We start from the raw sequence: 16,960 nt of genomic DNA on the forward strand, positions 1-16,960 counted from the left end.
TTGAACATGGTGTGTGTGTCTCTTACAATGTGTGATTGTAAGATTGTATAGCATCAGCTCCTCTGTGGTGAGCTGAGATAATCAACCTGTCTGTGAAGTTTTATTTCTACTGCCAAAGGTTTGAATCCTGACATATGTTATACACTGTAATTTTTCTCCATATTAATATAACTTGTGTAAGTGTGTGTTACGTCTGTTATGAATAAATCATCATCCTCATGTCACCATCATGTTTCTAATTTTCAACACATTCTTCAACCAGATGTATGTGCGTGTATTGGTTATTGTCACTCCTCCATTTTTTTCTATTCCCCATATTAATCAATTCATGGTACAGAGCAGTACACATTCTGAATGAGGAAACACTTAATACAAACACATCATAAACATGTTCATAAGTATGCCATAACACAACTCTTATGTGTCTCTCCATCTCTGTGTACCTCATCACCTTCTCCGCCTAATCACATTATACTGTAACATATTTAATCGGCTCACGGATGTAAGAAATGCCCATCTTATATCTTTGGCTCCTGTCCTTACAGTGAAAAAGCATAATGCCAACACTTCACAAGACATCCTACACACAAACATTCATGCATTAAAATAATTCCTACTCTCTTCATCTCTCTGAACCGTGCAGAATCCTGCATGGGTCAGACTTACCCACCTCTAAACAATAGTATGTTTCCAGCATAGACAATATTATGTTTCCGGCATTTAGCTCAGTACATGTGCATTGTGAATGTCTCCGAGTATTTTTATTTATTGTAGCCACTAAACTATGTTTCAGTGTCTCTCACCATGTATACATTCTTACTTTTCAGAACAATCTGCTTTCTCTATTATAACCAACAATTATTAGTATTACCTGTATAAAATGTGCTTTTCTTTTTTACTTTATTGTATAACCTTATATGTGCTTACTGTATTATATAATTGTTACTACATATAATTAGAGCTTTTCTCCCCGAGCCTCAACTGAAAAAGGATCTGTTTCCAGTCGGACTTTCCTAGTAAACAAGTAATAAATAAATAAATAAATAAATAAATCCTGCTCTACACACATAGTAAGCATATGTGCTGAGTCATGATAATTATTCCAAAATACATACTATCATTGTCATGTTTAACAAACTGTTCACACAATTAACTTGTGATTTTCCTTGAAGCATGGTTGATATATAGTAGGAATAAAAGTTTATTTTGTAAGTTTATTTATTAGTCATTGCTGACACAATTTGCAAAGTGCAAACTCACACCTATAGAGTCACAAGTGATGATTAGGCTAATGACCCTGGTGTGTTTTTTTTAAGTCCAGTCCTGTTTCACAAAGTGAGAATTAAACCCTGGACCTTGTGTTTGAAACATCTTAACCATTATGCTAACCCCCTGACCTCAATATATTGAAGTGAGTTATTACTATGTGGTCATTACTATGTATTCTTACAGTCATGATCAAAGTTACTTATAAAAGACATGTTCTGACACCCTTTGTAAAATTATCTGTATACTGAACTCAAGCTCTGCTTTTTTGTTTAGCTCATTTCAGTTACACCTTGTGCTATATGTCCTTATATGTGCACAGGTTGGCAGGGAGCACTACTGAACAATGCGACGTCACATTCCAAGTTCAGCAATTCAGATTAAAATTACACGTGCACTGATAATTTGCCAACATCCATGTCAATGTGCTTCTTAGCAATGCATTTTAGGAAGAGATTTTGAATAAATGTAAGTATTGTTACTGTATGTTATTACTTTATAAGTGGAGATGCCTTACTGCACTCAAGTGAGCTACACTGAACTGTGTGATTGACTGAATATTTTGTGCAGATATGTCTGCACTGCAGCGCTTATTGCAAATGACATACAACCACATACAGCCTTGGCACAGATATTTCATCATTACTTAGCCCTACTGCATTAGAACATTTAGGATTGTTTTGTATTGACATGCAGATTGCCCATGCATGAGCAGGTACAATTGTTAATAACAGTAATATTCATTAATGTTTACATACCATCATCCTAACCTGATGAGAGATGAATGCTTCATTGTCCATCCTATGTTTCACAAGTGTGTGTGCCATCTACACCTCATAATGTAAATCATGTGCATGTCATTCTCAGTTCTGCAATATACATCAGTGACAGAATAGCTGACCTAAGTCAACAGTATGTATTTAGTATTGAACAGAGGATTGCATTTACTCCTTCATATCAACAAATATGGCTTGCTCAAAAACTTCAACAGCACAAAATCTTCTCTGACACAGGCTGAGAACCTTATCCTATGTACACTACACTTTCACATTGTAGAAGTCAGACTTCTTCGGCGGTGCCCGTGTTAAGTAATGTGTCCTCTAGATTGTATAACTAGATAGGTAAGGGGTTTTAATCTCACAGCTATCAGCTCATATGTGTTTGGGGTGTTGTGCATAAAATCAAGTAAGCATGACCTTACATATTTGCTGGCCTCACTCAACTAGCAGTCTGAAGAAACTTTAACACTGGAGCAAGAATCTGCATCAGTGTCAGATGTCAATGTGAGACCCTTGTCCCAACATCATCCTCTCTGCAATACAACAATGATGTCATCCTCTATAAAGTGCACTCTCACAGTAAAAAAGTTGGACTTCGTTGGTGGTGCTTGCACCAAGTACTGTGTCCTCTACATTATCTAACTAGGTAGGCATGAGTTTCTAATCTCACCACAGTCAAATTTTGTGTGTGTGTGTGTGTGTGTGTGTGTGTGTGTGTGTGTGTGTGTGTGTGTGTGTGTGTGTGTGTGTGTTTGTGTGTGTGTGTGTGTGTGTGTGTGATGGTGGGGCCATAGCATCACTGGGGGATTAATTCAACAGCTGTGCTCATTTGACTCCAACTCAGGAGAAAGCTCTTGCTCTTCTAAAGTCAGACCTGCCCTAGTGCATGGACATATAATGCACTTGCATGTAGATTGTGTACATAGATAGATAAGAAGCTCAAATACAACAGTGAGAACCTCATGACTGTGTGAGTGTGTGAATGTAAATGAATGCAGGAGTGTCTTACACATGTTTGTTTTCACAACATTAGAATTCTACATGGCTGTAGAATCTAGTTTTGCACACATATCTCCTTTGCAAGACACAGCTGATGTAATCCCTTCAAACATGCAGTCTGTCTCACATGAAGTCAGACTTCCTCTGTGGTGTCTATGTATAATATACTTGCAAATATATTGTGAAAGTAGATGGTATGAATACAGCAGTGAGAATTCATGACTCTGCATGTGTGTATGAATGTAAATGAATGCAGGACTGTCTTACACACATTGTATTGGCTGCATTTAGAATCCTGCAATGTTGTAGAAGTCAGTTTTTTACACATATGGCCTTTTCAAGACACAGCTGATGTCACCCCTTCAAAGATACAGACTGGCTCACATGAAGTCAGACTTCTCCTGTGGCATGAACGTATAATGCACATGCAGGTAGATTGTGTGAATGAATGGGTAGGGACTTCAAATACAGGACTGACTATCTTCTGTGAGTGTGTGCTTTTTCCTCTTACTGTTCCAGATAGGCTGCAAATACATACATGATGTATATCTATACAGTGTGATTGTGCTGTACAACCACATTTTAGTGGAAACATCAGTGTAATACCCAATGCTGATGTAATCCATTGAAGTGCACAGTATCACAGTTTTAAAGATAATCTGCAGTGGTGCTTGTGTTTCAGCAAATCTTCTATAGCTTGTGATGTTAGGTATATAGTTCAAATCTCAACATTGCTGTTTATATTCCATGTATGTTGTTAATAGTGTTGTCACCAACATGTGATATGTTCATGTCTAAATGCTGTTTCCTCTTACAAGCATTTATTCTAATTTTCATTTTGAAATGTATTGAAAACTGATGCTGTCACTTGATTAGATTTTCCTTCCATACCAGTTACAGTAAGACACCTTCTCAAGACTGAGGACATGAGATGACATAATGTATGTTGCTGACTAACTAAGGCATGTGTTCCAATATGGAATTATATCCATATTGCACATAAATGCTCTACCATCAAAGTGACATCAGCAGGGGGCAGTGTGTTTGGGTATACCTAGCATCAGTCATATTGCCTGACAAGTAATTACAGGGGCACATATTGCTTGGTTGATTAACATGATGAAATGCTTTCACATAACCAAACATATCACATCTGATGATGCACTTATACCATGGCATGTTCATTGGTCCCATTATTGTGTTGATTTTCTCAACACTTAGGCAAGTGTTCAAAACCAGCACTACGTGACTGTAAGCATTTGTGTCCTTAACTGTTCTGCAGGAATGACATCCCCCTCAGTTCTAATGTGTCCATATAGAGTGAAAGAGGGCTCCCCCATACATTATATCAGATAAAAATTTGGGGAAAATAAAGTACATCCAATGTAATGGCTTCCATAGGTGCAGTTTAACAGCTGCAGATGACAATCCACTGTGGTGCACATGACTCATTCCATATTGTTAGTTGGAGAAGTTGTACAGCTTGATGTTAATTTCTAGCAAAGGTAATCATTTTGTGCAAGTATACTAACTTCACACAACAACCATTTCATCCCATCAATGTTATCCCCTTGATATGTTGCACAAACACATATGAATGTATGTTTAGATCTCATGGGAACAGAAAATTTGCTCTGCTAATATCATAGTGAGAGTGTTCCTGTGGCACATGCATTGAGTAGTGTGTTGTACATGAGTGTGTTCCAGTTTCTGGGTTGTATGTGTACAAAAATACAGAGAAATCTTCCATGACCAAGGACCATTGATATAGGACTGATCACAATTGTGTACATGAGCAAAGTCTATTAATTGCCATCAGTATGACACGCTGATATGACATCCATTATCAGGAATCCTTTCTTAGTTCACACACTAATTTCAGTTGTTTGTAACAGTATCCATTGCTATCTCCTGTGGCAGATGAAGACAATACACAGCTTTGGGGAATACATTGCATCTTAGTGTGGTGTTTGCATCTGTTATTATTTGTCTGCCCCATAACTGTGTTAGGCAGAAGTGCTTTGGGCAAGGGTATTACATATGGCACATTCTGCTCCCACATGTGTAAGACCAGACACACTAAAATGTGGGATCCATAACCATTACAATATGAAAGTGCATAATTCCCTTCAAGGGTGATCCTCGCCAAACATGTGCTATGCCTATTTCTGTGGTGTACACAGTTAATACACAGGTCAGCAGTAACACTAATGGCATGTATAAGATTCTTGAAAAGGAGATTCTGGCTTATTGTTTTATTTATTTATTTATGTATGTATGTATGTATGCATGCATGTATTTATTTATCTGTTTATTTATTTATTGACATTTGATTACTGGGAAAGTCCGACAGGGTAGAAGTCCATTTTCAGTGGAAGCCCGGGAAGAAAAGCTACAAATTATTACAAAACATTTTAAGAACAATAGTTTTACAATCTTCAAAAATAAAACAAAAATATATGCAGTTTAAATTATTAAAACAAATTAGACATAATATAAAAACACTGGTTAAGAATTGATACAAGTTATATGATACTGCAAAAGCTGTTCTGTGTTTGTCAAAGTTCTCCTGAGTCTGCCAAAATATTTCTAAGTTTTGTAAAGTTTTTTGCATGTGAACATTTTTCAGGGTTAGTAAACTTATTTCCAAGAATTCCTGATATTGCAGGAATTCTGACCTCTGGTGTAAAGCATTTATCTGACTGGCCTAAGGGTTTACTATGTAAAAGTCTTTTATCTTGCTGGTATAAAAGGCTCGCTTTTGAGCAATGCACAAACATAGATCCCCATGCTTGCATATAAGCAAACCTCTCCAGTTTAAAATCTTGTATAGAACATAAAATGCACTCAGTAGCTGTGTCTCAATATCAATGAGGAGCTTGCAAGGTAAAATTTTAATCCACGATACACAAACAGTCAAGCGCTTTCACCCTGAATTGATTCAGAACAAAAGCGCTTGACTGTTTGTATATCTTGGATTAAACTTTTTATCTTGCGAGCTCCGGGTTGAATTATTGAGACATAGCTGCCGAGCACATTTTATGTTCTGTGTTGAGGATGCCATTCCTTTCACACTGTTTTGGAGTTCTCAGTAAATTCTTGTATAGGAAATTCTCTCCATAGTCTCCCACTGTTGACAGCTGCTCAAAGAGCTGCCAGTTTGGACAGAGGGTGGTACCAAAACAAGTCATCTAACAATATACTACTAAATACTCTCACTTTGACCTTTAAGTGACTCTCCCCTACTCCATCCCATCTAGAAATTGTTTCTTCTTGCCTTATATAGCATAGGCTAGATTCAGACCTGCCTGTATATAAGCTTTGTTTTTGTATGGGTTTGCGCTGAGTTTACCAGAGCTGCTCAACCTTTGGCAACATTAGTTAGAGGTCTGGAGTGCATCTGCACTGGAATCCAAGGCAGCCACTGAAACAAAATGAAAAATCAGTATATTTTAAGTCAGCACTGCACTTAATTAAATGTATTTAATTGAATTACTGCTTCCTTTTAGCTGTTTATGACTGCTGTTTACTCTGCACTTTGAAATTGTGTTTCATTGCCTTATATAGCATAGGCTAGATTCAGACCTGCTGACTCTAGACTGCTTGGTATCACTGTGCTCTTAAACCAACCCTTGTAGCAGACGTGAGTAGCTCAGGACCCATCTGAATTGGGGACTGCTGAAGAAAGGCTAAGTTTGGGGCGTTTCTCTTGGTAGTTGTGTTAAAAACTGTTTAACTTTGCCTGTATATAAGCCTCACATTTGCTCATTGCTGCACACCATGCAATAGGGTTTAGCAGTGCCCTGTATAGATGCAAATGCCTGGGAACATCATTTTTCCATAGAGACCTCCCAGTAGAAACCCCCCTCAAGCTTCCCTGCTGATGAAAGCGCAACTCGGTTGCACTCTAAGCAGCGTCCTCACACTTATCATCTACAACCTACTATACACCCACTACCTTTGTTACTGCAAATCAAACTAACCCACAAGATAAGCCAAAGTCCTAAGTCCAGCTAGGCCACTTACTTCCCAAATGCCACATTTATGGATGGGCAGTTTCTCACCATTTCCCCAGCCAGCTTGATTGATTTGGCCATCTTGAGGCAATATAACAATTGGTTCATGTATAATGACAACCATTTAATCCTAAAGCAAACTAACACCCTATGTGAGAGATGCAAATATACTGTGGAACTGGAGTCAATTCTCTCACATAACAACAAACTAGACATCAAACAGGTTGTCAGCACACACACTTCACCTCCCATGCAAACTGCACCTCTCACACAAAATAAGGTCACAAGACATATACCCATATACATGGAGGTACTCACTAAAAGCCTACTAAAAGAACACAGACCTAACAAATGCACAACACCCACACTCACTGCTAAGCAAAAAAAAACACTACACACACACACACACACACACACACACACACACACACACACACACACACACACACATATCTCAACAAATAAGCCCCTCAGGCAAAACACATCAAATGTCTTGGTCATAAGTGACTCATAGTGAGACACAGAAATGTCCCCCTCACCAGGCTGGACAAGGAGAAAGTCACAGTCAGCTGCCTATCAGGTGCCAAGATCTGACAAATCATGCATGGACTCAAGTCACTCAACAAGTACTGTAATGACTCTGTCACAGTCAATGTTGGAATGAATGACTTGAGACATACTTCTCTGGACTATATGAAGAGAGACACAATGGAATTCTCTGATTATGTGTCCCAGACAGGTATCATTCCCTCACCCAGGATGATGCCACAATATAAACAAATAATGACTGACTTCAACAATTGGCTTTGCCTCTGGTGTCAGTCCAGGGGGATCCAGTATTTGTCAGCTTGAGAGGATATGGTAGACAGACCTCGCTGCTTTGCTAGAGATGGTCTGCACCTATCTCCCCTAGGCTTTCAGATACTGTCAAATGCCCTTACCTCCCCCATAGTGCATTTTTAGGCAATGTCAAAATAACAATGCAACAAGATCTAATTGAGACAAACTTAGAGACAACCTCAAGGTCATGCTGCTTAATGCTAGGAGTTTAAACATGAAACTGCACTCCCTGGAAGCACTCCTCACCTTGAAGGATGCGGACATATGTACAGTTACTGAGACATGGTTCAAGACCACTGAGAGCACCCTGACTGTGTAAGAGTACAATGCCTTCCACACATTTAGACCTCAAAATAAGTGTAAAGGAACCAAAGTTGGGGGTGTATTCAGCTTCATTATAACCAAATACACTTCAAGACTGGTTAAACAAGAATTTATTATTTATTTATTTTACATTTGTTGACCGGGCTAGTCCAACTGGATTCATGTCCATTTTCAGCAGAGGCCCAGGGAGATAAGCTCTGTGCAGAAAAAAAAAATAGCAAAATAAAACATTTTTACAAACAATGGTGTTACAGGTTAATACATAAATTATCATAGAGGTCTAAGTACCTCCCATTTTAAAATTCGAGTACAATACTAAAAATAGGTGTAATATTATACTATAGTCTGGGAGAAATTGGTCTGGGATAAGAGGAAAATAAAACCTTTATATTTACAGAGAGTATTAGAAGTTAGGCTGGAAAAATCAAAGAGGACAGAAATACAACACAGTGCCAAAGGCAGGTACAGTGGACAAAATTACAGAGATGGCAGAAATACTCTGCAGTGCAGTAGGCAGGTACAGTTCAGATTACAGATAGAATACAGAAAGTCAAAATAAAAGAGGCATAAGTGTGTCTTTTATATATATTAAAAAGTTTCCACACTAAGAGTAAGCTTAGGGGATGAACAGAAGGGTAAGGGATAGCAAAAAGGTAAAGTGGCAAGAAGGAAGGTAGAGCTAGTTATAGGGAGGTAGTGGGTAGGCAGTACCTGTTATGAGTAGAAAAAGTAGAAAACTGATTAGTCAGGTTTAGTACAGGGGCATAGCCAGTGTGTTCTTAGGAAAAGTTTCAGTTTGTTTTTGAAGAAGACTCAAACTAATTCATGTCTAATTAACTATTGGGAAAATACCATATCACATAATTTCTAGTTATAGATCACCTACCATGAACCAGGATAAGCACACTGCCTACCTTGATTTACTAGAATCCCTTGCCATACAGCCCAACACCTTAGTAATGGGAGATTTTAACCATCCTTCCATAGACTAGAGAGACATACATGAGAAAAAACACACTTGTCCACAGTTTCCTGGACTTTGTTGACACAAATGCTCTGGGACTGATAGTCTGCACCTCCACTAGGGCTCTAATGTTCTGTACATAGTACTCACCAACATGGGGGGGGGGTCACTGTACTTCCCCATGAGTGATGCCCTCCATGGTCGGGTCAGACCACAAATCAGTCTTGTTTGAAGTAACTACAGGAACTGACACCCTCACAGGAACAAAAATTATAAAAAAAAACTTTACCAAAGCTAACTACAGCCTACTACGTGATGGTATAAAAAGCTTCATACCACCTGCAATCGCAGACATCAGTGTTTACTATGCAAAAGTACATGCAAGTGCCCTGTACAAACACTTAAGCGACTACATAAACTCTGCTGTACCTGAACAGATCAAAATCAGGTCTTTCCGTGAAAACAAGCTACCATGGTGGACTTCGAGTACAAACAAATTATATCACAAGAGGAAGAAACTGTTGTCCAAAAGCAAGAGTGATGCCACTTTACAGAGGAAGAGTTCCCTCCTAAGCCTAAACAAGAAAATCAGAAATTGTGTAAAGTCTTCTAAAACAAATTATGAAACTAAAATCAAGCAAGGATAATCATAACACATTCTTTAACTACATCAAAAGTTTAAAAGTGAATGCCTGGCTATGTGCCGAACTAGTTGCAGATGGGATCACTCATACTACACTGGAATATATCACCAACCTGCTAGCTGACAGATTCAGCGCAAACTTCACTCCCCCTTCCCCACCCACCATATCTCAAAGTGTGCCTGACACCAGTTTCTGCCTAGTATTTCTAGTAAACAGATGATCTCTACACTCACCAAGGACAAAAACACATCCTCAATGGGACCAGATAATATCCCAGGTTGTTTACTAATCAAGCTAAAATAAGTCCTAGTGGACCTACTTGGTGTCCTCTTTAATCATAGCTTGAGAACTGGCTATGTTACTTCAGAATGGACACCAGCAACAGTAATTCCCCTGCACAAAGAGGGGTCATCAACTGACCCTGGGAACTACAGACCAATAAGTCTAATCAGCCTCATCTGCAAAGCCACAGAAAGAGTTATCATAGCTTTATCAACAAGGACATTGATGACCTCCAAATTCTGGCCCCAACCCAGTTTGGCTTCATTAAGGGTAGATCATGCTTATTAAATCTGGTAGACTTCTTTGAGAATGTCACCAAAGTAACAGACAAAGGTAAAATAGTGCACACATCCTATCTCGACCTTGCCAAGGCTTTTGACACAATTCCCCACTCTGGCATCATTGAAAAACTCCCCTAGCTGGGGATTAACCCTTACATTACTAGATTGGTAGCCAGTTGGCTAACTCCACCTCCAACATTAGACCCATCACCAGTGGAGTACCACAGGGGTCTGTGCTGGGCCACTTACTGTTTAGCATCTATTTCTCAGAGGTCCAGGCCAAAGTAGATGACCAGTGGCCCACCAAGTTCACTGATGATTGCAAACTGGGAGCAATCACCGAGTCCCACCAAAGATGTCAACATATTACAAGAAGGGCTAACACAAACAAATGATTGATGCCAAAGCCATGGTCTAAAACTACATGCAAAAAAATGCATTATTATACCCTTTGGCAAATTACAGTATTGACAACACCTCCCTGAGTTCCAACCCAGTGGTGCGAGACTTGGGAACACAGGCTGATATCAATCTGATCTTTGACCACTACATTTCTGCAGTGGTAAGTAAAGCCTTCTACATAGCACACCTCATAAGCAAGGGAATAGCATCCAGGTCAGAGGATATTATAACTCCACTGTACTCGACCACTAATAGAGTATAATGCACCATTTTGCATGTCCCTCATAAGACACCTATAGCAACTGGAGAGACCTCAGAGGTTTCTCATTAAGAAAATACAGGGAATCCAAGCCATGATCACTTTACTCTCTATCTTATAGGCTGCTGAGTTGCAACTTGTGTCTGGCCTATAGGGCAATCTCCAACCCTGCCTTAGTAGAAATGCTGCACATCTGCAAGTCAAATAACACAAGAGTCACTCACACTAGGGATCTCAACCTAGCCTGTGACATTAACAGAACATATTGAGAGACAGATGTGTCTCCCAGAGACTGCCACTTCTCTGAAATAGAACTCCTATTGATATAAAACAGAGCTCCTCACTGACCCTATGCAAACGCAACCTAGATAATTGGATAGGAGACTGCAAATTTGCCCCTGAGGTGGCACCAATGTCCCTCATGGACAGGCATAGCTGTTGTTGATCACAGACCCTCTGTGTTCATAAACTCATTGTGTGAACTACCCAAAAAGAAGAAATGTGGATACTTGGGATTATCATGGCTAGGCTTGTAAAGGCTCTAGGGCCACTAGCCTAGTAACTTCCTATGAACAATAGTTTCATATTTACAGAAATTTTAGAGAGTTTGTAGAGAAATTAAAGGTAAGTTAGTCTAATACAAACAGGAATTGCAATATGAAGTGTGGGATAAACAGGCTTATGGCATATTTAGTGAGAAAGCCAGGAAAGAGAATTTGATAGAAGTAAGGAAATAAGTGAAGAAGGTAGAGTAAGGAGGTATAAGGAAGGAAAAAGTATTTGTTCACATTTAGGGATATAGTTTATCCTGGCATTGAGCAAGAGCAGAGCCAGATTTCAGTTTGAAAGTCTTTCAGAGTGGTTTTGAAGGATGGGAGGGAGGGTATTGATCTGATGGATACAGGTAAGGAGTTTCAGGCCTTAGCAATCTTGTATGTGTACAGACAATGTGCAGCAGATTTGATAGGTTTGTAGACAGACAGGATTTTTTTGGTCATTGGATCACAATGACCAGCTGGGAACATATTTGTGTAGAATGGTTTTTAGTGCTGGATTGGCAGATGGATGCTTGGTAATTTTATAGGTGGTAAAACGCTGTGTATATGTTAGTTGATGAGGCACTTCTAACCAATTTAGACTTTTCAGTGCTATATGATGGTGGGTTCTAAAAGGTGTATTTGCTGCAAATTTAGCAATTTTGTTATAGCATTGTGTATGTTTTAATTTTTCTGAAGCTGGAAGTTAGTAAGAATGGGAGCATCATAAAGAAGTGTGGGAAGGAGATAAGTAATAGCAAGTGTAGTTTTAGTAGCATTGGTGAGAAGGTTTTTGGCTCTGTAAAGCATCCCTAGTTTTTAATGAGTTTTTCTTATGCAATTTTGTATATGCAGGATGAATGTGAGATTATCATCCACTTTCACCCCTAAAATTTGCTATGAGAAATTATGTCAGTGGTTGTATTATCAAGAAAGAGGACTTTAAATTTTGTTTTTTCATGAGAGAGGTGTCACTTTCATGTTGGTACATGAATTAACAAGTCTTTATGGGTTCTGTTTAAGCAGCTTTATTCTATACAAACACATCACTATAGAGGCTTATTGACTATGACTTAAGTAACTTATAAACAAACTAACTACTGTAATCATACATGCTTACTCTGTGGCTGCTTCTTCAAAATGGCACTAGGGATTGCATGTGTCTGGAATTTATATGTGAGTGCACAGCCTCACATGCTTCTTAAAGACTAGCACACACACGTTACACTCTGATCTACATCCTCCCTCTTTGAGAAATAGATCATGCAATTTGTCATGAGATACTTAGCATGCAGAAATCACAGATAATCTATGGACATGCATTATACAATACCAACTACACACACACACACACACACACACACACATAAATATATATATATATATATATATATATATATATATATATATATATACACAAAATCAAGTCCATGTTGCTGCGTATTTCACACTAGGCTTAGAAACTCGTCCATATCATGTGACATAAAGCTGGGAATTGGATTTAGCAACTGGGACAGTTTCTGCAAAATGGTTGACCTATCGAATGTTCGAGTCACTTTCTGGAACAGAATCAGACTTTTAAACACATTCTGGTTTGGAAACAATGTCTGACTCATTCACTGATTTAGAGTTTGCATCACAGATACAATGTTGTGATTGCAATGATGATGATTCTGGTACAGGAAGTAAATGTCTACAATTCTTACTCTACTCCACACCCTCAGAGCTTACCAAATATGATCTTGGCTTAACACAGATGCCTGTAATCTGTCCTATTCGATCAAAGCCTTTTGTTGTCTAAATTTGTATCGTCTCTCCTTCCCTCAATGAACAAAGTAACCTGCTCGATCTGTAATAATTAGATTTTGGGATAGTATGCTTCTTAAACAATTGAGCCTTGATGGTTTTAGTGTTCTTAGAGTTCGGCTGCAACAATCTGGATGAAATTGGTAGCATAGTTCTAGTTTGTCTGGAAAGTAGTCTTTGAGCAGGTGAGACAATAATATCATCATGAGGTATGTTTCTGAGATTAAGTAAATTCAAGAATACATTGGTATTGTCACACTTTGATTTTTCAAGTAATTGCTTTGCACTCTGTATAGCTCTTTCAGCTAGGCTATTGGACTGAGGATATTCAGAACTACTAGTGACATGTACAAAGTCCCATTCTTTTGCAAATTACTGAAACAACTGACTAGTAAATTGAGTACCATTGTCAGAATAAAGTTTGTGTGGACTTCCATGAATTGAGACCTGACGTTTCAATTTAGTAATGCCAGCTGTCAAAGTTAAATTTGGTAGCAGATCAATCTCAAAACCAATTTGAATAAGAGTCTGCTAAAACAAAGTAGTGTTAATTATTCCACTCAAAGATATCAGTTGCTACTGTAGACCAAGCTAGTTCAGGTATCAGACTTAGCTGAAGCAGCTTTCTTTGCAAATGCATTCTGGGACTATTACATACTGAACAAGAAGAAAGAAAGAATGCTATCAATGTCTTTCGATAATGAAGGTCAAAATAATAATTCTCTTGCCCTTCTCTTAGTGGATAACAAACCTGGGTGACCACGATGCAAAATCTGAATATATTCTTGCTGTAAGGAAGCTGGAACAACAATTTTAGGACCTTTGAAAATAATGCCATCTTCCACACCCAATTCATCTCTATATGGAAAATATGATTGCACCTCAAGTGAGACACTAGATTGCTTTGATGGCCATCCACCATTGATGTAGTGATTAAGCTTTTGTGAAAGTGTATCAACCATAGTGTGATCTCTCAACTTATCAAGTCTAGTGATGAAAAAATTGTGCACTGACATTATATCAAAGTCAAAAGTTTAAGCATAAAGCTGTTCTGTCGTACCTCTAGGTGATCTGGATAAGGTATCAGCCAGACAGCAATTTACCTTTAGTGTAGACCATTTTGAAATTGCACTTTTACAATTTGAGCATCATTCTTTGTAATCTCGCCGGAACAGAATGTATAGGCTTCTTCAGAATGTTAACTAGTGGCTGATGATCACTTTCAATCTGAATAGCACAACCATAAATATAATCATGAAACTTGGAACATGCAAAAACTATCGCCAAAAGCTCTTTTTCAACTTGAGAATAATGCATTTCAGTTTGAGTTAGTGCCCTAGATGCACAGGGTACTGTTCTACCCTCTTGAAGAATAACTGTGCCTAGACCAAATTTTGAAGCATCACAGGAAAGAACAACTGGTTTATTCACATCATAGTATCTTAACGTAAGGGTGGTGGCAATTTTTTGTTTAAGGTCTTCAAATGCCTTTTGGTGATGTTCCATCCATGACCATACAGAATTTTTGTGTGTTAACTCTCTCAAAGGTGCTGACAGCTCACTGGAGTCTGGTAGAAATTCACCTAAATAGTTGACCATGCCTAGAAAACACTGTAAACTTTGCGCATTGTCTGGTGCTGATATCTCTAGGATAGCTGTTTGTTTGTTTGGGCCAGGTCTTAAGCCTGTACTTGTAAACAAATGACCTATGTACATAACTTCTGGAAGTATGAATTTACACTTTAGAGGATTGAGCTTTAAATGTACTTCATATGCTCTGTCAAGAACTTTCTTGAGGTTTCTGTCATAGTCTGCTTCTCCACTGCCTCCAACTAGTAGATCATCTACTATTATGGCACAAGAATAACCTGAAAAAATTTGTTTCATTGCACGCTGAAAAACTTCACCTGCAGAATTTATCCCAAATTACATCCTTAGGAATCTGTATCTGCAAAACAAAGTACCAAAAGTGGTTAGAAATGAGGAATTGTGATCAATCATTACTTGCCAAAATGAACTCTTTGCATCCAAAACAGAAAATACAGTGGCATTTGGTATTAGAGCTGCGACTTCTTCAACTGTACACATTGGATGATATGGTCTTTTTAATGCTTTGTTCAAATCTCTAGGATTAATGCATATTCTGGTTTCGTCTGAGCCTTTCTTGTGAGTGGCTACCATGGACAACACCCATTCAGTTGGTTCTGTGACTGGACAAATCACACCTTGCTGCATCATCTTATCCAACTGAGCTTTAACTTTATTTTGCATTGCTTTTGGAACTCTTCTTACTGGTCTAACTACTGGACTGATCTCAGGGTCTACCTTCATAGAATACATAACTGGAAGTTTTCCCAATTTATCTTCGAAAACATCAGCATAGTCAGAGAAAATGGCTTCAGAAAAACTGGAACTTGGAACTGCACTCACATGATGAACTTCTTTAGCAAAAGAAAGCAGATTCATTCTCAAACTATCTTTGAGACCCAATAAAGACTGCACTGGTCATTAGACTATGTAGAACAATAAGTTTAACAGTTCTCAGCCAAATAACATGAAAGTATTACTGAACCTTCAGTTTGAATCTCTTCACCTCCATACTCAACAAGCCTCCCACTGCTGGTTACATTGAGTTGTTCATTGATTCTCACTTTTGCAAATATGTCTGCTGATATGACATTACACTTTGACTCAGTGTCTGCTTTGAGTTCTGTGAATTTTCCATTGATTTGAACTGTACAAAATACTTCACCACTTGTTAATAAGTTTACTGTATCAACTCTTCCCCCAAGTACTGATACACCATCCACATAGAAAGCTATCTGTTTTGGTTCTACTTGATCAACTTGCTTCTTTGTGTGACCTTTCTTTACAACTGAGTGAGGCTTACTTGATTTGCAATATTTTTGGAAATGGTTCTATTTTTTGACTTGTGGCATTGCTGACCATATGCTAAACACTTCTCTCTTTTAGATTATTGATTTGACCACAATTGCAACAGTTAACAATAAAGCTATATTTAGGTTTTGCTGACTCACATTTATGTTGCACAGAGCTGGCGGTAGAGCTTGGACTTTTTCTGGAACTTTCGGGAAAGCTTTGTGTCTTCTTCATAAACCCTGTGGCCACCCTGTGCTTAGGCCTGTTTCTGTTTGCCACGTGTTGCATACTATCTACGTTTGCTCTTGAGCTTACTGAAACCGTGCTTTTGTCATCCACAAGCATATTTGTATGTCTTTCTGTCACCTCATGGATTAGACAAATTCCTATCGCTTTGCTTAATGTCAAATTACTATCATGAAGTAAAATCTCACTGCAGCACTGTTAATACCACCCACAAGTCTGTCCTTTATCAGCTCATCTTTCAAATCACCAAACCGACACATTTTAGCTCTGTTTCTCAAGTCAGTTATATAAGCTGCAAATGTTTCCTCTGGTTTCTGATTTCTTGTACAAAACAAATGCCTCTGTAATGTAACATTCATCTGGGGTGGGGGTGCACATTTCTCTAAACTTGCACTTCAAACACTCAGGGTCTTCCCTTGATTCAGCTTGAAAAACA

The sequence above is a fragment of the Protopterus annectens genome, chromosome 3.part1 (genome assembly GCF_019279795.1).
Source record: "Protopterus annectens isolate FY-2018-M chromosome 3.part1, PAN1.0, whole genome shotgun sequence".
In the NCBI taxonomy this organism is placed as follows: domain Eukaryota; kingdom Metazoa; phylum Chordata; order Ceratodontiformes; family Protopteridae; genus Protopterus; species Protopterus annectens.